Raw genomic sequence first — 26,809 nt, forward strand, 5'->3', positions numbered from 1 at the left:
TAGTCCAGGGGTGAACTACTCACACATCACTCCGGAGGCGACCATGGCGGTGAAGAGTCCTCCGGGAGATGATTCCCCTCTCCGGCAGGGTGCCGGAGGCGATCTCTTGAATACCCCGAGATGGGATTGGCGGCGGAGGCATCTCTGGAAGGTTTTCCGTATCATGGCTCTCGGTACTGGAGTTATTATCGACGAAGGCTTATGTAGGCGGAAGGGTAGGTCAGTGGGCGCCACGAGGGGCCCACACGCTAGGGCCGCGTGGGGCCCCCTTGGGCCGTGCCGCCCTAGTGTGGCGGCGCCTCGTCGCCCCACTTCGTTTCCCTTTCGGTGTTCTGGAAGCTTCGTGGAAAAATAAGATCCTGGGCGTTGATTTCGTCCAATTCCGAGAATATTTCCTTACTAGGATTTCTGAAACCAAAAACAGCAGAAAACAACAACTGTCTCTTCGACATCTTGTTAATAGGTTAGTGCCGGAAAATGCATAAATATGACATAAAGTATGTATAAAACATGTAGGTATTGTCATAAAACAAGCATGGAACATAATAAATTATCGATACGTTGGAGACGTATCAGTGATCAATGTTGAGAGTGTCCACTAGTGAAAGTATGATCCCTGGGCCTTGTTTCTAAGCATTGAAACACCGTTTCCAACAAATTCTGTTACATGTTTGCTTGCTGTCATCTTTATTTCAGATTGCAATTACTACTTACAATCTTCCATATTACTTGTATTTTACTATCTCTTCGCCGAACTAGTGCACCTATACATCTGACAAGTGTATTAGGTGTGTTGGGGACACAAGAGACTTCTTGTATCGTAATTGCAGGGTTGCTTGAGAGGGATATCTTTGACCTCTACCTCCCTGAGTTCGATAAACCTTGGGTGATTCACTTAAGGGAAACTTGCTGCTGTTCTACAAACCTCTGCTCTTGGAGGTCCAACACTGTCTACAGGAATAGAAGCGTGCGTAGACATCAGACATGTCGCAAATGCTAGATTGAAACACGGGCTCTGATACCACTTGTTATAAACGCGACAAGCAAATAATGAAGAATGATAAAAGAAAACGCAGCGGAGACACAAGATTTAACGTAGAAAACCCCTTCCAACACAGAAAGGAAAAAACCACGGACACCAGTCATCAAATACTTCACTATATCGGGGAGTGTTTACAAACGTCGTGGGTTATCTTATAATCTGGTAAACCCTAGTCGGTAGCTTACAAGATGTATATATAGGCGGTGGCAACGATCCGTACCAGCGACGTGCCTCGCTCCACTCGTCAGAAGTTAGCCTCCCTTTAGTATATGAATTTGGACCACAATATCACAACACTAGCTAGCTCTAAAATACGTACCTAGTTCGAGGTTTTCTTCTAAAAATACTACTAGGTATAAAGTATACTATCAAAAAAATTGAATATAGTTACCTAGAACATACGAGTACAGTTCCACATAAATCTGACTTCACCAACATGTAATTATAGTTACATATAACATACGAGTACAATTACGTACAACACACGATTACAGTTACGTATAGAGCATGAGTACAATGAAGGACGAGTACAACTCAGTGAACAGCCGAGTACAGTTACGTATAGAGCATTAGTACAGTCGCACACACGAACAAATACATGCACATTCGCGCACACGAGCAAGTACAGGTGCAGTCACGAAGTACAAATGCACACACGGACAAGTACAGGTACAGAAGTACAACTGCACACACGGACAAGTACAGATACAGAAGTACAGATGGACACATGAGCATGTACAGATACATAAGTACATCTGCACCACACGAGCAAGTACAGGTACAAAAATACAGATGCACACACGAGAAAGTATAAGTACAGTTGTGCACACAAGCGAGCACAATTACCTAGTTAAGGGAAAAACTACACCAAATATATTAAAACTAGAAGTACCTATCAGCGTAAGCATGAGTACAGTTACATACACACCCCGAGTACAACCGTACTAGTATTGGAAGTACGAATAAAAGTTTCTCGAAACCTATCAACATGAGATATAGTTTTGAAGATCTCGACGTGAGGATCTTGAAAATGAAAACGTTTTGTAATTTGGACTAACGGTTCTCAAGATATTTTATTTTATAAAAAAAATCCAAAAAAAGTAAAGGGAAAACTAGCACAACCGATCCTTCCCCATGTCCTTCTCTCTCATCTCTCATCCCCACCTTCCTTCGTTTTGCAACAATTGGTGAGGAGGGAGAGCACTTCCAACAAAAATGATGGCACCACAACTTACCACATGTCACATGCGAATAGAGTTTTGGACCTTCGCGAAGATCGATCTTTTTCTAGAGATTCCGACACCGAAAACCTCACATGTTCGCTCAGAAAGAAAAAGCAAACATCTCAAGCGATTAGGCACAAGCGCATGCATTTTTCTGTTCTTTTTCTTTCTTTTTATTTGTGAGTTTCATTTTAAATCATGAACCTTTTCACAACATCAATATTTTCAGCCACAAGCGCATGAATCACATTTTCGAAATAGTTGTGGTTTTCAAAATGTTTAGTTATTGAAAATTGTACTTAAATTTGAAAATGTTTTGATTATAAAAAGGTTCATCGGGTAAACGGGTTTAGATTTCAAAATGTTCAATTCTGAAAATTGTTCATTATTTTAAAAACTAGGTTTTAAAAGTTGCGCAAAATAATTCAAATGGTTCATAATTAAGAAAATGTTCAATTTTGAATTTTTTTCATTATTTTTCAAAATAGATTTTGAATTTTTTCATCGCGTAAAGGGTTGAAGTTTAAAAAATAGTTCATTGGGCAAAAAGTTTCAGATTTTAAAATCATCCAACTTCTCATCAGCAAAGGAAAGAAAAAAACTAAAACGAGAAAATAACACACAAAGAAATTAGAAAAGGAAAGAAATGAGAGGCGTTTGTGCCGACATTCCCATCGGCAACACGAAATGAAAAAGAGTAGGCGTATTCGTGCCTACTTCTCATCAGCAGAAAAAAGGAAAATCCTTACGATCATGATTGTCCGATTTTACCGAGCCACTGCACGAGACTCCTACCTTCATAGGCTAGTTAGTTTTTACGGCCCCTTAGGCTATAACTCCAGCCTTTTTCATGTTGTGTCTAATATGAGTTTGGCAGGGCCCGTTTAAGGTGTTGGCTCCCATATTATCAGCATATATGTTGCAAGTGTGTTTCTCGTTGGATTTTAAATTTTGCATACATGTTTTAAATTTCTAATAAATTCATAAGCGTTTTGATGTGAAAGCAGACGAGAGATGTTCCAATATTTTAATTGGGCGTTCCACTAGTTATGTTTTCCTCGATTTTTTATGTTGCGTAAGTCATTGCAAAATGTAACTAACACGTACAAGTTTTGTTGTGAAATCGCACATGAAATGTTGCAAGGTTTCTAGGCATTTGTTACAAGTTCTGTCTTTCCTCGGAATTTTTTGTAATGTTTACACTTTTTTCAATTAGCTACTAACTTTTGTTTACGCCAGCAACAAAAAGATGTTGCTTTTCATTACTGTAAACGCATGGTATTTGTTGTAATCATTTGGTATTTTTTGTTAAAATTACTAGGAAGTTTTTGTTGCAAATCAGTCCTAAAAGAGCAGAGTCTCTACTCCACTTAACTTTTGTGTGTTTGTTGACAACATGAGAAGAATTTTATCGTGTGCTAAGTGTGTAGGCTTAACCAAAAAGCACAAGATTGTCGGAGACCCGTTAAAAGATAGAAGATCAACATCGGGATAATACGATAGGCCTTAGTGTGTAGGACTTCAGGTTTTGTGTCTGTCTCGAAGTAATGATTAAGATAGAGCCTCAAGATTTTGGTGTCCCATAGACTGCATGGGCGGAACAACCGGCCTCCTTGGTGGCGGATATTTCAGCCTCGCGGGAGTTTCCAGCCTAGCTAAGCTAGAGTGGTCCGACCCCATTCCGGCGAAGGATACCCACTCTCAGATATCTTGTTGGATATATGGCGGGAGTGGTCCATCCAGCCCGTGCATAATAGTCGTTGTCTGGACCAAACTAGGCAGAGTGGTCCGGGGATGCCATAAAGAGGGGGCGGAATCTCTAACCATCGAGGTGCTATTTTTGCACCGGAGATCCCCCCAAATCTAGGTACATTTACCCTGAATATTCCAGCCTTGCGACAGCGCAATGGCTAGAAATCTGAGGGCGGACATAAATAGGCACTCCTTCTTTCCTAAGAAAAGACTAGTTGAGCTCGTGGTATTTATCTCTCCTCAATTGCTTCAAGTTGGTTGTCTACCTCTCCAGGCAATCAATTCACCCCACCTTTGGAGAATCAAAGCAGGAGGGCCCGATCTACCCTTTGAACAAAGGAATTGGAATTTCCTCTTGATTCTATTCTAGGACTTGTAGCCCTAGGTCTTCATAGTGGAGACCCTTGTGAAGAGCTCACCTTGAGAGCTGCTTGGTGTTGTAAGAGCTTCAAGTTGTTGTTGGGAGCCAACAATTGAGTTGTGGAGTTGTGCCCTAAGATTGTGAAGTTTTGGTAGCCACCTCGCCCGACACCGCTTATTGGAGATGTGGATTGACCTTTGTGGTGGGTTCACCAGAGAAGAAGGTGAGGCCTTGTGGCGTTGGTGGACATTTTGGTGCCACACCTCTCCAATGTAGACGTAGTTCCCTTTATATTGAAGGAACTATGGAAACAAATATTGTGTCTCATCGACGATTGCCTCACTCCTTTACCTTTCTCCTATTTGTTACTTGTTCTCTTTTATTTCTTTTGTGTTTGGGCACGTAGGTGGTGAATCAGGTTGAAAGGGAAAGTCACCAAAAATTGGCGGAATACTCTCGAAACCAATTCACTTCAGTGAGACAGGGGAGAGTGTAATTTCTTTATCATCTATATATGTTGCTCACTTTGCATTGTTCACCTTTACCTTGTTGCATTAAATCTAAAACTTTAAAAAGCTTAAAAATTTGTTAGCTCATATTTACCCCTTTAGTTGCAACTACATATATACCTTTCAATTGGCATCATAGCCTAGGATCTTATTCGGGCTTTACCACCTATGTGTATTGAAGACTAAAAGGCCACGAGTAGTGAAGCTATCGCCACGGGCAATGAAATACCACAAACAGCGGAGAGCATTCCGTCAACTTTGGATGACCTCAAATTGGAGTCATCCATTATGGCCCAAATGCAATCTATGCTTGTGGGGTTTCTTTTCCCTAAATAAAATCCAAATACAAATGTTGGAGCCTCCCTAAATGTCACTTCAGGTGTGCAACCCCTCGTTACATTTGTTCCGGGAACCGACAAGTCTATTGAGGAGAACCCGGAAGGCACCGACACATCTACTCCCATGGAAAAGTGTGAACCCAAGGGTAGGAGAGTTTGAAGGATAACCATGTGGTGGCTCCACCAAATGATTATACTATGAATTCTCCCATTCCTATTGTAACACCCCAACTTTTGCAACCTTGATTAGTTGTCCATATTTCAAAAATCAGGGGGAACAAAAACTTTTTCTTTAGACTAATTAAGACGAATTGCCTTGATCTGTCTGTTAAGATGAATTTCTTTGATCTGTTGGTAGATGTATTATCTTGTTTTGCTTGTTGAGTTTTGTCTTTAGTTACCTCAAAGAACAACACCTCTAGTGGTTAAACAAGCAACTCACCAAATAAAACACATGTGTGGCTTAGGAAGAATTATTTTCCTTCTTACTACATCAAACCTCTCTCCTGATGACAACATGAGTGTGCCACCTTGATTTTTCTCCTTGTGGTGCAACCTAGCTCAATCATCCTTAATTCAAAACTTGGGATCATCTTCCCCTAGCTACATCCCTCTCTTATACCCACTCATCCTTGTTGATTTTGAGGCCATGTCGACCATCTGTGTTGACAGGCTTAAATGTCCAGACTTTGGCAATTGATCTCTAAGCACCCACAACTGTTATTGTTGACTTCAATGCATGGATCTCATCCATGCAACATCCTCTTCAACCTCCACATCCTGCATGTCTCAATCTATCCTTGCAACTCCTATATTCAACTTGATCTCATACCTTATCCAGTGTTTCTGCACTAGATCACTTTCTTTATTTTCACCTCTTGTTTTTATTCAAGTTAAATCTTCACAAAACCAAGAGTGGGAATGATGGGTACATTTTGTATCCACCATCTACCCTTGAGAACACTTCTCCCTAAAATAAGTTTTCTCTCTCAAAGGTCCTATTGATTTTCCTTCTCTAGTTTTATCACAAAACTACTTCTAGTTTTATTAAATCTTTTCAAAATAATTCTTCAAAGAAAACAAGGAACTAAAATGGGTTTTGTTTTTCATCCCATTTCTACCAAGTACTGATTTCTAAAACATTACTCTCTGTTTTGTTTTGTTTTTAACAAAAGGCTTGTTTATGGTACCTATACCATTTCTTGTTTACTTTAAATTTGAGAAAAACTCTACTTTACTTGAGAAAGTAAGTAGAATATTTTGAACTCCTATGTTCCAACTAGTTTTCTCTCAACATCTTCAAAATTCCACTTGAGTTCATTCCCAATTGTCTCTAGACAATTGGGGTGTGTCCCATACCCTTCAATTAAACTCTTTTTCAAATGGCAACTCTTGCACATCTTATGCACATCTCTGATCCACCACATTGTATCCCCTCCATCCCCCAATTTTTGATCAAATGGATGATCATTTGATACTTTCAAATCACTCCCTATTGACCTCTTATTTGAATAGCAACTTATGTTTCATCATATCCATCTCAATCCTCTATTCTTTTCTATTATCACATTGACCTCATGAATTGATGATTTATGTCACAATATTCATCCTTGTGAGTATTGGAATACTTAACTCACCATCCCATCTACCTTGACAGGCTCATGCATTGTTGCATGTGATCAATCCCAATCCTTCCAAAATTGAATTCAAATAAAACTTCTAATCATCAAATATACCTTTGGGTCTATTTTTCATCTTTTGTTAGTCCCAACCATAGTGGTAACAATTATCCTTGGAGTACATGTCACCCTTCCCATTATTTCTATCTATATGTATCTACTTCTATTTTTATCATCATCAAAGTCACTCTTTGACATTTTCTCCTCAACATCATGCACATATCTATTCACATGGATGTTGTGCCTCTCCCTCACATTGTTCACTTGTATTTGGCAAGAATGGAGCCGGCCAATTATGTTGGCATGGCAAAAATTTCGGCCAGCCCCTTCCTCTTCTTTTCCTTCCTCCACAAGCTTTGCCTCCCAACTACCCCAATCACTAAATGGGCAGCCACCCACCTTGGCCAATCAAGTGAAGAGCTGCCACCACTCCCTCCCTCTATAAAACCTCATAGCCGGCCACCCCCTCCTCTCTTTGCTCTCATTTTTCACTCCCCACTCCTTCCTCCACTCCCTCACACTCCTCTCATACCTCTTACCCACGAGCTGCTGCTCCTCCCAAGCTCCATGGCCGGCCATGGCCATGGAAATCCACCTAGATGAAGCTCCCTCCTCCTCCCGCAAGCTTCCCCTCACCATGAGAGCCTCCCTCTCCTTCTTCTCCCCAACCCTAGATGGTTTTCTCTCCTCTTCTTCTTCCTCCCTTGCTAAGATTGGATCTTGATGCAGGTGCATGTTGGTCCAAGCATGGAGAAGCTTGAGCTATCCTCAGATCTGAAGTTCTTGAGCAAAGTTCGTCCAAAACCATGCAGTAATTTCTGTATCTTGCTGTTTCAGATTCTAGTACGAACTTGTAAAATCCGCCAAATCTTGTGTGCAGATCCAAATCGAGTGATTCAAAGTTCCGCAGATAGGTATTGAAAAGATCTACAACTTGGCGTTGGTCTCATACTCAAATTCGTTACGGATTTTGCAAGGTAAATAAAGTTCTGCAAACATGCAGAATCACTGTTTGTGAGATTTCTTCCGTTTTACGAAATCTTTTTGAGCAAACTCAACTGTGGGTGAAAGCCCTCTTCAGTACCTTCATTTTGGAGGTGGTTTCACTTCGATTGACCTCCTGAAACTGAAATGGTTCACAGATCAAGATCTGGTCAGATCTGACTTTGTCGAATTAAACCAGGAGCTTGGAAACGAATTTTTGAATGAAACCAATTGGGTAAGAACCACCTATTCAATACCTTTCAGATGCAGCAAGCCTCATATTTTTCTGATGTGTGTATGATTTTTGGTGAATTAAACTTATTCTGTGTGTTCTGCAGACATGGCTGTTAGCTTTTAATTCATCAAAAATCCATTTTTGAACCTAATTGAGTGATTCCACTTCTGTAGGATTACTGAATGTTTTCTTAATCATCTCCAACAAGTTTCAAACATTTATCTGTTGTGTAACTCCAGTGAGAAAGCAAATGGTACAGACATGCAGTAAACTTGTCAATCCATTTGTGAGAGTTTCAGAAACAATTTGAACCCAAATCCAATTGGGTATGCATCTCTGTTTAATTACCTTTCAAATGCAAGTGGCCTCATATTTTTAGGATTTTTCTACGATTTATGGCTTACAGATCTTGTTTTCTGTACAGTCAGATTCAAAGAAATTCCTAAAATTGTAGGTTTAATATTTTTAGGTGATTCCAATTGGGTTAGTCTTGTATTAGTACTGGCTATCTAGGAAAAATATTATTAGTCTCTGTTCATACATATTTGTTGCTGTTAGTAAGGTATATGTGTGACATGCATTGTTGAAGCAAAACTTTTCGGTTTATTTAAAACCCTTGACCAACTCTTTTTAGTAGAGATGGGCAACCTTTGTTTTATGCTTGCAAAACCAAACCTCTACAACCTAACATTAGCTCTTTTGTTTTGCTTAAGTTTTCAAATGATGTGGTATATGGTTTGCTTCCTATTTTTTTTTGGTTGTAGTGTTATGGGAACAAATTAAGTTAGGAAAACTGTTTTCTACTTTTTCAAAAATGTTTGAAAATGCTTTGTGATTGTATTTGATGTCAAACTAATGCACTTGTCCTCTTTAGGATGTTATCTACCAGGGGATATTTGGTTTATACCATGGTGATACCCGAGAAAGGCAATTGCTAAGTTGTGATACTCTCATACCTTTACTAGGTAAATAAAATGGGTTCTCTTTTAGTTGCTTTGCAGTATCTATAAGTTCTTTGTATGTTAGCCCGTAGTAAGGTGGTTAGCTATTGCTTGTTGATTGTTGAATGTTGCATGCTTGTTATGATTGGTGCAATATGATTGATTGTGTTCCTTTTATATTTTCCGACGATAGATGCGAACGATTCCGGAGAAGAAGAAGAAGTGGTTCGGACAAGGATTTTATTTATATTGACGGGATTCTTATATTGATGAAGTTGAAGAAGTCCAGGGACAAATAAGCCAAGGCAAGCCATCTCTTGATCTCTAAATATTGAATCACATATTGTGGTTACTTTGTTATTATTATTGTCTCTCGATCTATCTTGTGTGATTTCTACTTTTGTTGTCGGAGCATGCTTACCGTGAGCATGTTTACTCTCTTTGGCACCTCGCCGACAAACCCCTTTTTGTGAATGGTGGTTGTCAACATCATGATCATGGTGTACCCTCTAAATGTGATGGGTATGCCCACTTACCTTGAGTGTGTCGACCTCTCGACACCCTTTTTGCACCCCTTAGTGGTATGATGGTTAGTATCATGCCCTTGTTATACCTTCTACCTTGTGATGCTATGCATACTTACTCCCAAGTGTGCCGAACCTCTTGTTGATGCTATACATACTTACTCCCAAGTATGTTGAACCCCTTGTTGTTGTTATGCATGCTTACCCCGAGCATGTATGCCCCCTTGACCACCTATTTTACCATCTTCTTAGTGGTATGATGATCAACATCATGACCCTTTCTTGAATCCTCCTACTTATGTTGTCCCCATGCGTGCTTATCCTAAGCATGTATGATCCCCTTGACACCTCAATTATCATCTCCTTAGAGGTATGACGTCTAGCATCATGCCATTGTTATATCTTAGCTCCTACATAAAACTTTAGGTTGGGAACCCCTCAAGGTTTACCTTGTTGTAAATGTTTATGAAAACCTTGGGTAAGATAACCTTACCCAAGTGTATGGTTTATGAAGGCAAAAAGGATCTTGTCAAAGATGTTTGAGAAAAGGAATATGTGTGTGACTTGGGTTTTGAGAAAAAAAACGACACATGGTTCTTTGTATTCGCCCGGAACAATTACACAGCGCAACCATAGCTACTCCAACGTGGGCACGGGGCTTAACTTGACGTTTGTTCTTCTTAGCATGAGGCACCGCACAACTATACAAGGGTACGGTTACCCCCGAGTCCGGGTTGTCGAGGTTGGGACAATAGTATAACGGGAGGCCTTCGGGGCTGACCCGTCCGGAAGACACTATGGGTCTCTGGCTTGGCGGTGGAGCCACGCTCTAGAGGAGGTGAGCTGCCACGGTGCCGGGGAGGTACATACTCCATAGGGTAGGACCTCGTGTTAAGTCGAATGGGCGAAAGGTTATGTCCGGGTATCCGTCGTGGCATATGTCGTTATGCGGGGATGGTGCCCACACGATAGGTATCCGGATAGTTGTGGTGAAAGTGTGCAAACTCTGCAGAGTCAAAACTATTCGAATAGCCGCGTCCGCGGTCATGGACGGTTGGGATGGCCGTTACAGAGCTGTGTCGAGTTTTGGTTTTGAAAATGATTTCCAAAGGAAATGTGTGTTGGAAGTACCGGAAGGGTACGGGAAAGATGGTGTGCCGACCATGTGGAGATGGTCGAGGAAAATGAAACAAAAGAGGGTGACCCTTCCTAGTGTTTCATGTAGAGGAACTCTGCTTTAACAAAGATATAGAGATGTCATAGGACTTTCTTAGTGTCCCCTTCAACTGTGATGTGGGATGCTATATCCACAAGAGAAACTGATTCTCTTTCACATGCTATATCCACAAGAGAAACTGATTCTCTTTCACATGCTATATCCACCAGAGAAACTATTCTTCCTCTCTTGTCTTCTTTAGTTAGAATTGTTATCACATTCTTGTTGGTTTGCGAGTACAATTCAAATGTACTCACGGCTTTGTCCCTGGCTATTTACTTGGCCAGACACGGAGGACTTCGAGCAGATGAAGAAGGAGTTGACGACGTCTATGCGAGCTAGAACGTCTTCCCGATCGGTTGCTGTAGGGTTATGGCAGATGACTTGGGTACTGCTGCTGAAGTGATGATGCTACTACGATGTTTAGTTAGGCCCGTCGAGGCTATTTAGTAAGTATTGGTCATGTGACCTCATTGTAATTTTCTTTTTCCGCTTTGTAATGGATGGTGTAATTTGATATCAGTTCGGTTATGTGTTCACGACACACTGATCATGGGATCGTGAACTGTATACATAACAGGGTATTTCGGACCGTTAGTCCGGGGTACCCACAGAGCTGGTATCAGAGCCATCCTGACTGTAGGAGACCTTAGTTAGCATGGACGTTAGTTAGGAGACAAGTAATTGGGAAAAACTATTTACGAAACAAATTATTTCTTTAGTCGGAAGCATAGCTTCTACTCCTCTTGTTTCTTCAAAACTTCTAAATTCTTATCTCTCCGCTTTATAGAAGTGTTTGAAAATTCTTACTCTATTGTCTCATCCACTTCAAACCTACATATTGGACGATGTCTCCAACTCAGACCGGAGACTCGAACTCAAAGATACATCAATCCCACAGGAAGACTCATGAATCTCCAACGACAGCTATTGAAGATTGGAGGCCGACTTAGTGTGCACATAAAAGAATGATAATATCATGTCTTTGGTTATCACCAAAGTCTGTCAAGGAGCTGACCCTGTTCCTCCGTGGACATACACTTTTTGCAGTCGTCAGGGATCAAGTCCTCAGTTTCTTGACTAGTAATTTTTAGGCCAGCCACCAGAAGTTGCCAACTTCGGGAGCACCTCAATAGCTACCTCTTCAAAGACCTCATGTTTCCGGGATGTCGAGACTAGAAGTTCTACACAGTTTCCGCCTCCACTTCGACATCAACGGCTCAACACCCGGCCCCTTCACCACCAACTGCTACAATGATCCAAGTTGAAGTTGATGCGGACAATATGAAGAGGGCGACCTAAGTGTCCAGCCCCCAAACCTATAGGATGGATAGGACAAACTCAATCTCTTTGATTGAGCTACCCCAGCATTAGGAATTTCTGGTACTTAGAGTACCATGTCTGGTTTGATGATTGCTTGTATTTCCCTAGTGTGCTGCCTTGAGTGTTTGTATCTGTTTGTTGTGTGTGTGTTTGTCTTGCTATTTAGGTCTAAAAACATTCTGAGTGTGATAACCCAGCGTAGGAAGCCTCTCTAAGATGTTTTCACCCTCATCTACCTTGCCGTTAAAATGCTAACTGCTAGTTTTACGAGAAGTTAGCCTTGTTAACGATTGTTTTCAACCGTCGGAAAAACTAACCCAGGCCCCTATCTTCGATAACTACTTTCAAGATCAACTGAAGCATCTCTACTACGCCAAGAAAGCGAAGCCCATACCTTCAAGAGTGACTGCACCTCTGCAAGAAGACATACTAACTTGGTCTAACCTCAGAGCATAATCGCGCTAACCTCGAGGATATCTTTTTAAAACTACCCTCTAACACACTGTCTAACAAGCTGAGAGAGCAATAGCGTCAAAGCAAAGCTACATCACATGGTTCATCTGGTCCTCATCAAGTGAAGCTCCTGAAGATACCTCAAGACTCAAGGTTAGGTGTAATTTACCCGCTCACTTCTTATCTGGTATAAGTCAGCCCCGACTCTCAAGCTGAAGATTGTCTTCGACGCCCTCTCGTTGCGGCTTCATATGGATACCAACCATGCATTTCTTCAACTTACTAACTCACCGCGCGTCCCATATGGTTGAGTTAACACCGTGAGTGCCTCTTGAAGTTGTGGTCTGCACATCGCCCCGAAGATCCTTCGATTTGAACAAGGAAGACCGATGACTTCTTCAGAAGCCCCAGACAGAACTACAAGGCAGAAGCTCTGAGTTTTCCGAGAACCAGATGAAAAATCTTAAGGGTGGAAGACTTCGTCTTCCACTAAAATCAAGCTAACTCTAAAAAGGTTTTCAGCCCTGCTCAAGCACCGTTGGGTGCACTAAGCCTCCCACGGTCTTGAACCTCCGCCGGGATCGTGGAAGAAGCTACGGATCCAACACCCGCATGGAGTAGTCAACCCTTCACGAAGCTTTCCCTCGGAAGAAATCTAACATGTCTCTCAGAAGCTGAAGTTGCGACCCTCTCAACAACGGCACGCCGACAGAAGAATGGAGTCTAACTTTCGTTAAGCTTTACAACCCCTCCAGTTCTACGCTCAGTAATCTCGGGACGAGATTATTTTAAGGGTGGAAGATCTGTAACACCCCAACTTTTGCAACCTTGATTAGTTGTCCATATTTCAAAAATCAGGGGAACAAAAACTTTTTCTTTAGACTAATTAAGATGAATTGCCTTGATCTGTCTGTTAAGATGAATTTCTTTGATCTGTTGGTAGATGTATTATCTTGTTTTGCTTGTTGAGTTTTGTCTTTAGTTACCTCAAAGAACAACACCTCTAGTGGTTAAACAAGCAACTCACCAAATAAAACACATGTGTGGCTTAGGAAGAATTATTTTCCTTCTTACTACATCAAACCTCTCTCCTGATGACAACATGAGTGTGCCACCTTGATTTTTCTCCTTGTGGTGCAACCTAGCTCAATCATCCTTAATTCAAAACTTGGGATCATCTTCCCCTAGCTACATCCCTCTCTTATACCCACTCATCCTTGTTGATTTTGAGGCCATGTCGACCATCTGTGTTGACAGGCTTAAATGTCCAGACTTTGGCAATTGATCTCTAAGCACCCACAACTGTTATTGTTGACTTCAATGCATGGATCTCATCCATGCAACATCCTCTTCAACCTCCACATCCTGCATGTCTCAATCTATCCTTGCAACTCCTATATTCAACTTGATCTCATACCTTATCCGGTGTTTGCACTAGATCACTTTCTTTATTTTCACCTCTTGTTTTTATTCAAGTTAAATCTTCACAAAACCAAGAGTGGGAATGATGGGTACATTTTGTATCCACCATCTACCCTTGAGAACACTTCTCCCTAAAATAAGTTTTCTCTCTCAAAGGTCCTATTGATTTTCCTTCTCTAGTTTTATCACAAAACTACTTCTAGTTTTATTAAATCTTTTCAAAATAATTCTTCAAAGAAAACAAGGAACTAAAATGGGTTTTGTTTTCATCCCATTTCTACCAAGTACTGATTTCTAAAACATTACTCTCTGTTTTGTTTTGTTTTTAACAAAAGGCTTGTTTATGGTACCTATACCATTTCTTGTTTACTTTAAATTTGAGAAAAACTCTACTTTACTTGAGAAAGTAAGTAGAATATTTTGAACTCCTATGTTCCAACTAGTTTTCTCTCAACATCTTCAAAATTCCACTTGAGTTCATTCCCAATTGTCTCTAGACAATTGAGGTGTGTCCCATACCCTTCAATTAAACTCTTTTTCAAATGGCAACTCTTGCACATCTTATGCACATCTCTGATCCACCACATTGTATCCCCTCCATCCCCCAATTTTTGATCAAATGGATGATCATTTGATACTTTCAAATCACTCCCTATTGACCTCTTATTTGAATAGCAACTTATGTTTCATCATATCCATCTCAATCCTCTATTCTTTTCTATTATCACATTGACCTCATGAATTGATGATTTATGTCACAATATTCATCCTTGTGAGTATTGGAACACTTAACTCACCATCCCATCTACCTTGACAGGCTCATGCATTGTTGCATGTGATCAATCCCAATCCTTCCAAAATTGAATTCAAATAAAACTTCTAATCATCAAATATACCTTTGGGTCTATTTTTCATCTTTTGTTAGTCCCAACCATAGTGGTAACAATTATCCTTGGAGTACATGTCACCCTTCCCATTATTTCTATCTATATGTATCTACTTCTATTTTTATCATCATCAAAGTCACTCTTTGACATTTTCTCCTCAACATCATGCACATATCTATTCACATGGATGTTGTGCCTCTCCCTCACATTGTTCACTTGTATTTGGCAAGAATGGAGCCGGCCAATTATGTTGGCATGGCAAAAATTTCGGCCAGCCCCTTCCTCTTCTTTTCCTTCCTCCACAAGCTTTGCCTCCCAACTACCCCAATCACTAAATGGGCAGCCACCCACCTTGGCCAATCAAGTGAAGAGCTGCCACCACTCCCTCCCTCTATAAAACCTCATAGCCGGCCACCCCCTCCTCTCTTTGCTCTCATTTTTCACTCCCCACTCCTTCCTCCACTCCCTCACACTCCTCTCATACCTCTTACCCACGAGCTGCTGCTCCTCCCAAGCTCCATGGCCGGCCATGGCCATGGAAATCCACCTAGATGAAGCTCCCCTCCTCCCTCAAGCTTCCCCTCACCATGAGAGCCTCCCTCTCCTTCTTCTCCCCAACCCTAGATGGTTTTCTCTCCTCTTCTTCTTCCTCCCTTGCTAAGATTGGATCTTGATGCAGGTGCATGTTGGTCCAAGCATGGAGAAGCTTGAGCTATCCTCAGATCTGAAGTTCTTGAGCAAAGTTCGTCCAAAACCATGCAGTAATTTCTGTATCTTGCTGTTTCAGATTCTGGTACGAACTTGTAAAATCCGCCAAATCTTGTGTGCAGATCCAAATCGAGTGATTCAAAGTTCCGCAGATAGGTATTGAAAAGATCTACAACTTGGCGTTGGTCTCATACTCAAATTCGTTACGGATTTTGCAAGGTAAATAAAGTTCTGCAAACATGCAGAATCACTGTTTGTGAGATTTCTTCCGTTTTACGAAATCTTTTTGAGCAAACTCAACTGTGGGTGAAAGCCCTCTTCAGTACCTTCATTTTGGAGGTGGTTTCACTTCGATTGACCTCCTGAAACTGAAATGGTTCACAGATCAAGATCTGGTCAGATCTGACTTTGTCGAATTAAACCAGGAGCTTGGAAACGAATTTTTGAATGAAACCAATTGGGTAAGAACCACCTATTCAATACCTTTCAGATGCAGCAAGCCTCATATTTTTCTGATGTGTGTATGATTTTTGGTGAATTAAACTTATTCTGTGTGTTCTGCAGACATGACTGTTAGCTTTTAATTCATCAAAAATCCATTTTTGAACCTAATTGAGTGATTCCACTTCTGTAGGATTACTGAATGTTTTCTTAATCATCTCCAACAAGTTTCAAACATTTATCTGTTGTGTAACTCCAGTGAGAAAGCAAATGGTACAGACATGCAGTAAACTTGTCAATCCATTTGTGAGAGTTTCAGAAACAATTTGAACCCAAATCCAATTGGGTATGCATCTCTGTTTAATTACCTTTCAAATGCAAGTGGCCTCATATTTTTAGGATTTTTCTACGATTTATGGCTTACAGATCTTGTTTTCTGTACAGTCAGATTCAAAGAAATTCCTAAAATTGTAGGTTTAATATTTTTAGGTGATTCCAATTGGGTTAGTCTTGTATTAGTACTGGCTATCTAGGAAAAATATTATTAGTCTCTGTTCATACATATTTGTTGCTGTTAGTAAGGTATATGTGTGACATGCATTGTTGAAGCAAAACTTTTCGGTTTATTTAAAACCCTTGACCAACTCTTTTTAGTAGAGATGGGCAACCTTTGTTTTATGCTTGCAAAACCAAACCTCTACAACCTAACATTAGCTCTTTTGTTTTGCTTAAGTTTTCAAATGATGTGGTATATGGTTTGCTTCCTATTTTTTTGGTTGTAGTGTTATGGGAACAAATTAAGTTAGGAAAACTGTTTTCTACTTTTTCAAAAATGTTTGAAAATGCTTTGTGATTGTATTTGATGTCAAACTAATGCACTTGTCCTCTTTAGGATGTTATCTACCAGGGGATATTTGGTTTATACCATGGTGATACCCGAGAAAGGCAATTGCTAAGTTGTGATACTCTCATACCTTTACTAGGTAAATAAAATGGGTTCTCTTTTAGTTGCTTTGCAGTATCTATAAGTTCTTTGTATGTTAGCCCGTAGTAAGGTGGTTAGCTATTGCTTGTTGATTGTTGAATGTTGCATGCTTGTTATGATTGGTGCAATATGATTGATTGTGTTCCTTTTATATTTTCCGACGATAGATGCGAACGATTCCGGAGAAGAAGAAGAAGTGGTTCGGACAAGGATTTTATTTATATTGACGGGATTCTTATATTGATGAAGTTGAAGAAGTCCAGGGACAAATAAGCCAAGGCAAGCCATCTCTTGATCTCTAAATATTGAATCACATATTGTGGTTACTTTGTTATTATTATTGTCTCTCGATCTATCTTGTGTGATTTCTACTTTTGTTGTCGGAGCATGCTTACCGTGAGCATGTTTACTCTCTTTGGCACCTCGCCGACAAACCCCTTTTTGTGAATGGTGGTTGTCAACATCATGATCATGGTGTACCCTCTAAATGTGATGGGTATGCCCACTTACCTTGAGTGTGTCGACCTCTCGACACCCTTTTTGCACCCCTTAGTGGTATGATGGTTAGTATCATGCCCTTGTTATACCTTCTACCTTGTGATGCTATGCATACTTACTCCCAAGTGTGTCGAACCTCTTGTTGATGCTATACATACTTACTCCCAAGTATGTTGAACCCCTTGTTGTTGTTATGCATGCTTACCCCGAGCATGTATGCCCCCTTGACCACCTATTTTACCATCTTCTTAGTGGTATGATGATCAACATCATGACCCTTTCTTGAATCCTCCTACTTATGTTGTCCCCATGCGTGCTTATCCTAAGCATGTATGATCCCCTTGACACCTCAATTATCATCTCCTTAGAGGTATGACGTCTAGCATCATGCCATTGTTATATCTTAGCTCCTACATAAAACTTTAGGTTGGGAACCCCTCAAGGTTTACCTTGTTGTAAATGTTTATGAAAACCTTGGGTAAGATAACCTTACCCAAGTGTATGGTTTATGAAGGCAAAAAGGATCTTGTCAAAGATGTTTGAGAAAAGGAATATGTGTGTGACTTCGGTTTTGAGAAAAAAAACGACACATGGTTCTTTGTATTCGCCCGAAACAATTACACAGCGCAACCATAGCTACTCCAACGTGGGCACGGGGCTTAACTTGACGTTTGTTCTTCTTAGCATGAGGCACCGCACAACTATACAAGGGTACGGTTACCCCCGAGTCCGGGTTGTCGAGGTTGGGACAATAGTATAACGGGAGGCCTTCGGGGCTGACCCGTCCGGAAGACACTATGGGTCTCCTGGCTTGGCGGTGGAGCCACGCTCTAGAGGAGGTGAGCTGCCACGGTGCCGGGGAGGTACATACTCCATAGGGTAGGACCTCGTGTTAAGTCGAATGGGCGAAAGGTTATGTCCGGGTATCCGTCGTGGCATATGTCGTTATGCGGGGATGATGCCCACACGATAGGTATCCGGATAGTTGTGGTGAAAGTGTGCAAACTCTGCAGAGTCAAAACTATTCGAATAGCCGCGTCCGCGGTCATGGACGGTTGGGATGGCCGTTACAGAGCTGTGTCGAGTTTTGGTTTTGAAAATGATTTCCAAAGGAAATGTGTGTTGGAAGTACCGGAAGGGTACGGGAAAGATGGTGTGCCGACCATGTGGAGATGGTCGAGGAAAATGAAACAAAAGAGGGTGACCCTTCCTAGTGTTTCATGTAGAGGAACTCTGCTTTAACAAAGATATAGAGATGTCATAGGACTTTCTTAGTGTCCCCTTCAACTGTGATGTGGGATGCTATATCCACAAGAGAAACTGATTCTCTTTCACATGCTATATCCACAAGAGAAACTGATTCTCTTTCACATGCTATATCCACCAGAGAAACTATTCTTCCTCTCTTGTCTTCTTTAGTTAGAATTGTTATCACCTTCTTGATGGTTTGCGAGTACAATTCAAATGTACTCACGGCTTTGTCCCTGGCTATTTACTTGGCCAGACCTGGAGGACTTCGACAGATGAAGAAGGAGTTGACGACGTCTATGCGAGCTAGGAACGTCTTCCCAGTCAGTTGCCTGTAGGGTTATGGCAGATGACTTGGGTACTGCGCTGCTGAAGTGATGATGCTACTCTGATGTTTAGTTAGGACCTTCGAGGCTATTATGTAAGTATTGGTCATGTGACCTCATTGTAATTTTCTTTTTCCGCTTTGTAATGGATGGTGTAATTTGGTATCAGTTCGGTTATGTGTTCACGACACACTGATCATGGGATCGTGAACTGTATACATAACAGGGTATTTCGGACCGTTAGTCCGGGGTCCCCACACCTATGCCTCATATAGTTCTGTAAGCGCCCCCTGTCCATGCTAAGTGCATATAATTTCGTGAATTGGAAATTCCTAACAAAGTATCATATTTGCACCTCTTTGACCAAGTTGTGGAAAATCATCAGGAAGGATATAAGCCCCACAACTCCGCCAATATCACTCGAGGAGAGGTGGTGGATGATCAACTCAATGCCACCTCTCTTTACTTGATTCACTTGGGGGTTACTCTTAAGGACCGCACTCACGTTCGTTTCCTAGAGACCACCAAAGAAGCTTCTGATCATCTCACGAATCTTTTTTTGGGAAATGAGAGCACTCAAAGCTCAAAGTTTTATGAGGTCAACACCATGACCGATGGCTTCGTCATGAATGAAGGAGAAACCGCGGAGGGCATGTATTGTCACTTCACCCTATGTTTAAGCTACTTATTAGGGTGGGAGCGATAGCCATTATTTGATCGTTGTGGCTATATAGGAATGACCAGGATTTTAATGATAAAAATTCTTCATTTATGCAGGTCTCTACTAGTGCAAAACTATATTTCATTTATGGTCGTATGTACAATCTATGGGACATCGTGCCCCGTTTATGAAGGCGCCTATATGGTTGGAGGATGCAATACTTTTATCCTATATGGATGGCAACATAATCTATTGATTGGTCCTCCATCTCCATAGATGCTCTAATAGTTTCTGTCATGATTACTTGTCGAGAACCTTAGCTGTTTTCTTTTTTTGGTAACTCTGCTTGATTCAAAACGGTTGTGTGCATCTCAGTCATGGGAAACCAGGTGTAACGTTAAACCTTTTAAGTAAAAAATGCCATTTTTATTTTTCCTATTTTATTCACTTGCAAACCATTTTTATTTTGTTGAAGGGCTTAGATGGAGGCTCGGGCTTAAGCATGTTGTTACCTTTAGTGAAAAAGGAAAAGGGGGTGGCCTAGCTTTGTTTTGGGATGAGAGCATCCATGTTGAATTATTTAAGTTGGGGCGGCGCCTTATTGATGTGACCGTGCACAATGTGCCAGAAGGAATTAAATGGAGATCCACCTTTGTTTACAGCGAACATCGAACCCAAGATAGATATCATATGTGGAATTTGCTTCGCAGGATCAAACCTCTCCTCCCGGGAGCCTGGCTTATGATGGGTGATTTCAATGAATGCATGTGGCAAGATGAGCATTGGTCGAGAAGAAGGAGGGGAGAAAAACAAATGCTTGATTTTAGGGAGGTTTTGTCCCACTGTGATCTACATGACCTGGGGTATAAGGGCAAACCCTGGACGTATGACAACAAACAGGATGGAATAAGAAATGTTAGAGTGCGCCTCGACCGTGTGATAGCTAGCTCTGATTGGTCTGATATCTTTCCAAATAATCAGGTTACGCATCTGACTTCCTCTCGATCAGACCATTGTCCCATTTTATTTTCGTTGGACGGCACTTCTGCTGGGACTATGTCTGCTCCTACGCGCAGATATGAAGTGTACTGGGAAAGAGAAGCAAACCTGAGCGAAGAAATTCACTGTGCGTGGAACATGCACAAGAAGCCAACTGATCTAGGTGAAGTTGCTAATAACCTAAAGGGTGTCATGTCGTCCCTTCATACCTGGAGCAGACGTACTATTGGTTGTATCCCAAAACAAATAGAAAAGAAAAGGAAGAAGCTAGAGGAGGTTTGCATGCGGACTGACAGAGATAGTAGAAAACTAGCAAAGAAGCCGAGTACAGAACTGGACGAGTTACTAGAGAAAGAGGAGACAACGATCCCGTGTAGATTGGCTCCGATCAGGGGACAGAAATACTCTGTATTTCCACCGGAAAGCAACTTGGCGCGCAAAGAAAAATATGATTGAGAAACTAACTGTTGCGGATGGATCTGAAACGTCTGACGAGGCACAGATGCATGGCCTAGCAACTGAATACTTCAAAAATCTGTACACTAGCGATGGCTCTGTCCAACCTGATCTGATCACGAGTCTGCTTCAGGAAAAAGTGACACAGGAAGCAAATGATACTTTGTGCTCTGCTTTTACAGATGATGAAATTAGCTTCGCTTTATTTCAGATTGGGCCAACAAAAGCGCTAGATCCTAACGGCTTTCCGGCATGTTTTTACCAAAGAAATTGGGGTATACTAAAAGAAGATATTATTGCAGCCGTGAGGAATTTTTTTACTGATGGAACCATGCCGGATGGAGTAAATGACACTGCCATAGTTTTAGTCCCTAAGGTAAAAAACCCTGTCACTCTCAAGGATTTCAGACCGATAAGTTTATGTAATGTCATCTATAAAGTTGTCTCAAAATGCTTGGTGAATCGGTTAACTCCCTTGCTTCAAGAAATCATCTTAGAAACTCAGAGTGCTTTTATCCTAGGGCGTATGATCACAGATAATGCGATTATTGCTTTTGAATGCATTCATGCGCTACAGAATGGATCTGCAAATGCTGGCAAATTTTGTGCATATAAGCTTGACCTTATGAAGGCTTACGATCGTGTCGATTGGAACTTTTTAGAATCGGCTATGAGAAAAATTGGCTTCGCTGACAAGTGGATCAAATGGATTATGACCTGTGTCAAAACAGTAAAGTTCTCTGTGAGATTTAATGGAAAATTGCTGGAGAGTTTTACTCCTACTCGGGGTCTTCGCCAGGGCGACCCGCTTTCTCCATATTTGTTTCTCTTTGTTGTTGATGGCCTGTCTTCATTACTACAGAAACAGATAAATATGGGTAATATCCAGGAATTGCAAATATGCAGAAGAAGCCCTGGGATCTCACATCTTTTGTTTGCAGACGACAGCTTATTATTCTTCAAAGCTAATATGGAGCAAGCAAGTAAGATAAATGTGGTGCTACGTACTTATGAGGCGAGTACTGGACAACTCCTTAGCCCGGCAAAGTGCTCGTTAATGCTCGGCCGAAAATGTAGTGATGACGATGGGAAGGCACTGGCTCAGGTTCTAAACATTGAAAATACTTCTTTTGATGACAAGTATCTCGGTCTTCCAATTCCTGAGGGCCGTATGAAAAATGACAAGTTCCAACCATCAAAAGAAAAAATGAAGAAGAAATGCTCAGATTGGTCAAAAAAGTACATGTCGGGGGCTGCAAAAGAAACCTTGGTAAAGAGTGTGGCTCAATCTATCTCGACATATGCCATGAGTGTCTTCAAATTCTCGGCTGGGCTATGTGATGAACTATCTCAAATAATAAGGGATTTCTGGTGAATTTGACGGAAGGAAAGTTCATTGGATGGGTTGGGATAAAATGACAAGACCAAAAAGTCAAGGGGGATTGGCTTTAGAGACTTGAGACTTTTCAATCAAGCTCTGCTAGCTAAACAAGCTTGGAGACTGCTTGAGTACCCTGATAGCTTGTGTGCTAGGCTGTTAAAGGCAAAATATTATCCTTCAGGTGTATTAGTAGACACTGTCTTTTCACAGAACACTTCGCCCTGTTGGCAAGGCATCACCCACGGTTTAGAACTCCTCAAGCATGGTATGATTTGGCGAATAAATTCAGGAACAAAAGTAAGGGTGTGGAGAGACAATTGGTTACCAAAGGGAAACCTAAAATCCATAGGCAATGCTAGCAAATTGCGAATCAGATGGGTGTCAGAGCTAATAGATCCATCAACTAAAACTTGGAGAGAGGATCTTGTGAGAAAGGTGTTTTATCCCCCTGATGTAGACACGGTGTTGCAAATTAAATTGTCCGCATTTCATGGCGAAGACCACCTAGCTTGGCATTACGAGAAGACATGATTATTTACAGTTAAGAGTGCCTACAGACTTGCGTTGGATGTAAGAGATAAAGAAAATATGATTGGTATAAGTAAAAACCATGCAGGTGACAGAGATATGTGGAATATAATTTGGAAAACAAAAGTCCTACCGAAAGTCCGTGTATTCGGATGGAAACTTGCCTCTAATACTCTTGGCGTCCAAGCTTTGCAATGCGCCAGAAACATGAATCAGATTGCAACGTGCTCCATTTGTGGTATGGATCAAGAAACTAATCATCATGCAATGGTGGAGTGTACCAAGGCAAAAGCTATACGACAAAGATTAAAAGAAGCATGGGACTTGCCGGATGATCACATACTTAAGTTCACCGAAGATAATTGGGTGCTGGTTTTACTTAGCCAACTAAACGAATCAATGAGAGCAAAATTACTCTTTCTTTGGTGAAGACGGCATTTTTGGAGACGACAAAGTCGGGATAGAACAATCTGCCATCTATCTTCAATCCTATTATGATGCTTTCGAAAACCGGAATGATGATCATGCTGTGGAGGATGCCAAAGGTAAACTGGCAATCTCTATGCCAGTGCTGATCCACAATTATAAAACAAAGGAGGCTGTGGGAGTGTGGAGTAAGCCTCGTCCGGGATGGGCAAAGGTAAACACTGAGGCGTGTTATTCTGAAAATGAGTGTGCAGGTTCATGGGGAGCTGTCCTAAGAAATGAAGAAGGAGAAGTAATGTTGTCGGCCTGGGGACAAATTCCTCACTGCCCAAACACGGAATCAGCGGAGGCGATCGCCATGCTAAATGGCTTAAAATCGATTCTGACTTGTTATGCAGGCCCCCTCCAAATTGAGAGTGACAACACCTTCCTAGTGAATGAGCTGAAGAAGAAGGGGAGTAGCAAGTCTTTAATCGCTGGTATTGTACAGGACATAAAAAATACTATGTCTTCAATGTCGGATATTTACATTTCGAAGGTTAATAGGTCGGGGAACAAAGTTGCTAATGCTCTATCAAGGCTAGGAATTAGTGAATCGAGTGGGCGTGTGATGTTGGGTTCTGTTCCACCCTGTGTGGCGGAGATTCTTAAGCAAGATTGTAATCAAACGTATACTGGAATAAGACTAGTCACGATGGGAAGTATCATACACTAGTATCATGCACATGATACTAGTTTATGATACTACCCCCACAATGCATAGTATCATAAGATAGTATCATAGTATCATCACATTTAATGTTTTGTAGAATCTCAATACAAATTTGTGTACATGATGTGTTTGCCCCTAAGTTTTCTAGTTTTACGTGCTCTGATACGGTATCATATTATGATACCACTCTCATCTCTCACCTCATTAATTGGTGCGCCACATCAGATTTTTGCCAACATGACGTGCATGATACTAATTATGATATCCCCATTGGGCTAGTCTAATGTAATCAAATGCCCAAGTTCAAAAAAAAAAAAACGTTTTTCTTAGACTGCTCATAGTGGGAGTAACATAGCTAGTAACATCACACATCTCAAGGCATTTTGGTGACATGTCATGCGAATAAATGAAGAAAGAGAGTGAGGTGGTAACTAGCTATGTTACCATAACATCACACACCACAAGACAAAATGAGTCTACAACATAATAAATAACATAATGTATGACACCACATATAAGTTACTACCCAATATGAAGGTAGTAACCTAGACTAGTAACATGACGTATGTTACTAGTCTAAGTTACTCCCCACTATGAGCAGCCTTAGGGACTCGCAGCAACGCGCTGTGTATTCACTAGTACATGAATGGTCTACTGGCATTTACTAACGCAGAGACATACGCTCAATACACGATTAGAAATGCCGAATAACTAGGCATCTCGAAGACACGAGCGGTGGAATCCTCGAGCTGGCACCTTGTCCTCGTGTGTATTTTCGGAATAGCTAGCACATTGTTGCAGCTTAATGAGCACCATTCTTGTAGGGGAGAGAGGGACCTGCGCACGCACTGGAATCACTGCATACCGAGCAGATGGAATTTAGTGCGTCTTTTGATTCTGCCAAAGATATACATGATCATGTGCCCGTTGGCGACTTCACTGCTTTGTCTACTCCCTAGCTATCTGGGCTCTCTTAATATATCTGTCAGGCCAACGCCAACCTCTTCCATATCTTCTCCCTTGCATGTCATCAAAATAGTAGTATCATCGATGTTTTCATTAATTAGCTTGTAGATTTATTGTATCTTGGGAAGTGTGATGTACTCTATCTTCCTTTCTCCTCATTAAGGTCCTACCACATAAGCAAATTTGTTGAGTTGGACACTTAGTTACTAGTGAAGTTACTCCCACTATGAGTAGTCTTACTACAGTAGACCTGTCTAAACTAGTCCACCTTGACGACGGACGGACGAACAGAAGCACGCGAGGAAGAGACAAGCAAGCAAAGCAATGGTTTCCTCTAGCTCGACATCGAGGCAGCCCAAGCACACAAGGCCCGCGGCTAGGGGTGGACCTGAAGCTCGAGGCTCGGCTCGAGCTCGACAAGGCTCGGCTTTGGCTCGACTCGGCTCGAAGGTCAGGCAAGCCAAGCCTAAACCTTCCAACCGAGGCTCGAGGCTCGACAAGCCCGCTCGATGAAGCTTGCATGCCGGCTCGAAGGCTCGAAATAATTAAAAAAATTCCATAACTTATAGTAAAACATATAGCATTTTACAAGTATAAACAACAATGTATCAATACATCTAAAACAAGTTTCACAAAGTACCAAGAACAATGACAATAGCATACATGATGAGTTCACCACACAAAGTGCTTGCGAGCATGTTGTTGCGCTTCAGGAGATTGAGTGTGAGTCCCTTGTAAGCCCTATTGTCTAATAAAGGTCCAGTTTTACCCGCAAAAAAAAAGTGCTTGCGAGCCTTCACTGTCTCATACAGGATGCACTTTCTGTGGAGGAGAAAACAACAAGCTGCAGAAATTATGTATATAGGGATGAATTCAACAAAAGTGACTCGAATTTAATTTAATGAAATTTGAACTTCAAATTAGACCGAACCCAAATCTATTGGCCGTCCGTTGGGGCTTGCGTTGGGATTGCATCGTCGTCGTTCTTCCCCTTTGCCGTCTGCGTCTGTGCCCGCCTCTCCGCCCTTGTTTCACGCATCTGGCGGTGGAGCATTGTCGTCGGCAATACTTGCTCGCGGGTGGCCGCCTCGGCCTGGCGCCGAGCGTTGAGCTCAAGGAGCTTTTTTTCGCTCGGCCGCCATGAGGAGACGTCCCGCCTCCTCAGTGGCCGCCCGTTGGCACGAGATCTCGACGGTGTGCTCGAAGTTGGCATCGTTGAAGAAATCCTGCTCTTCCTCCTTCAGCTTCCGGAAGCGCTGCGTGCTGAAGGAGGCCAGGATTGCCGCCTGCTCCGGGTCGCTGGGGGCCTGCTGCTGCTCGCCCCACTACGCCGCCTCCTCCGACGCATCCGCTTCTACGTCTGTTTATGTACGCAATGTCCCACTCATCGAACTGGGAGTCGCCGGAGTCGTCGGAGTTGAAGTCGATCTCGACGTCGGGTTGTGGCTGCGGTGGTGGCTACGGTGCGATGGCAGCGTGCGGCCGTTATGTCCAATCATCAAATATGTGGTATGCAGCCATCACGACATTGTTCTGCATAAGAATGTGGCGGTAGTGGAGAGGAGAGGATAGTGCAGCAGCGGTG

At 41.8% G+C, this 26,809-nt stretch overlaps 2 long non-coding RNA genes across 3 annotated transcripts; both read left to right on the forward strand.

Annotated features, from left to right (window-relative positions):
• Window positions 1-7,531: 7,531 nt before the first annotated feature.
• On the forward strand, window positions 7,532-9,406 carry LOC139829855 (uncharacterized). The gene is made up of 5 exons (XR_007878609.2): window positions 7,532-7,696; window positions 7,785-7,881; window positions 8,047-8,123; window positions 8,998-9,088; window positions 9,258-9,406. It is a non-coding gene; the product is annotated as an uncharacterized lncRNA (long non-coding RNA).
• A 5,484-nt stretch (window positions 9,407-14,890) lies between these two features.
• On the forward strand, window positions 14,891-19,202 carry LOC127345277 (uncharacterized). 2 transcript variants are annotated; one of them, XR_011756192.1, is made up of 7 exons: window positions 14,891-15,631; window positions 15,720-15,816; window positions 15,982-16,058; window positions 16,232-16,384; window positions 16,931-17,021; window positions 17,191-17,302; window positions 19,026-19,202. It is a non-coding gene; the product is annotated as an uncharacterized lncRNA (long non-coding RNA). The 2 variants fall into 2 exon arrangements; XR_007878611.2 differs by lacking the exon at window positions 16,232-16,384 and having other exon boundaries at window positions 14,899-15,631; window positions 19,026-19,198.
• The last annotated feature ends 7,607 nt before the right edge of the window (window positions 19,203-26,809 follow it).

Source organism: Lolium perenne, chromosome 3, assembly GCF_019359855.2.
Source record: "Lolium perenne isolate Kyuss_39 chromosome 3, Kyuss_2.0, whole genome shotgun sequence".
NCBI classification, from domain to species: domain Eukaryota; kingdom Viridiplantae; phylum Streptophyta; class Magnoliopsida; order Poales; family Poaceae; genus Lolium; species Lolium perenne.